The sequence below is a fragment of the Etheostoma spectabile genome, chromosome 23 (genome assembly GCF_008692095.1).
Source record: "Etheostoma spectabile isolate EspeVRDwgs_2016 chromosome 23, UIUC_Espe_1.0, whole genome shotgun sequence".
Classification (NCBI taxonomy): Eukaryota; Metazoa; Chordata; class Actinopteri; order Perciformes; family Percidae; genus Etheostoma; species Etheostoma spectabile.
Window position 1 is genome coordinate 8,499,477 of NC_045755.1, and position 787 is coordinate 8,500,263.

General features: G+C 35.8%; 1 protein-coding gene and 1 pseudogene across 15 annotated transcripts in view; both read left to right on the forward strand.

Moving 5' to 3' along the window:
- nrcama (neuronal cell adhesion molecule a) overlaps window positions 1-787 on the forward strand; it is a 1,100,153-nt gene that overhangs the window by 123,832 nt on the left and 975,534 nt on the right. The window lies entirely within an intron of this gene.
- The window catches only part of LOC116673164 (ras-related protein Rap-1b-like), a 15,697-nt pseudogene that overhangs the window by 651 nt on the left and 14,259 nt on the right, over window positions 1-787 (forward strand).

Sequence of the window (787 nt, forward strand, 5' to 3'; positions counted from 1 at the left end):
CACACACACACACACACACTGAGTATTGACAGGCCCCACCTAGTTCTGGTTGACTCAGGGATCTGGGTGTTTGTGTGTCCATCTTTCTTCTACACCAACTTTACTTTAGTAGATTAACATGCTGCATTCAGAGCCTGTTGGAAAAAGCAGAACTACACCCCCACACAGTCATTATAATATTTTTAAATTATGAAGTGTGACCAGTCACACCACACTTTCCCCTTTCATTCCTCTCTCTATGCTGAAGCTTTTTACGTCAACAAAATTAAAGACAAGAATTTTTTGAACCTGGAGTTATCCAATGTTTACATTTCTGTTTTTATTATGCAATCAAGTGCATGTTTAACAAGAGAATGCCTCATTTTAATAAACATTTTTCTTAATGTGAGTTATACAATGTGGCATTTTAATGGTAATATCTGAAGGCGAAATATGTTCCTAGTGTCTTGCTTTTACAGTTTAGTTGTTAAGCTAAAAATACCCAAAATGATCTGGTCCCAGCTTTTTAAGTGTGAGAAATTGATGCTTTTCTTTGTCTTATATGATAAAAAAATATAGATGTTTTGAACTGTTGGTCAGACGGGTCACACACTGTCTCATTCGGCATATATTTAGGTTTTTTTAAAGATTATTTTTGGGGTTTTTTCCCTTTTTATTCGGTCTGATTTGAACCCGGGCCGCTGCAGGATTCAGCCAACAGGGGGCGCCCCACTCGGCAGATATTTGGATAATGAAAATAATCTGGAAGATGAGAAATCCATAATTATTATTATTATTATTATTATTA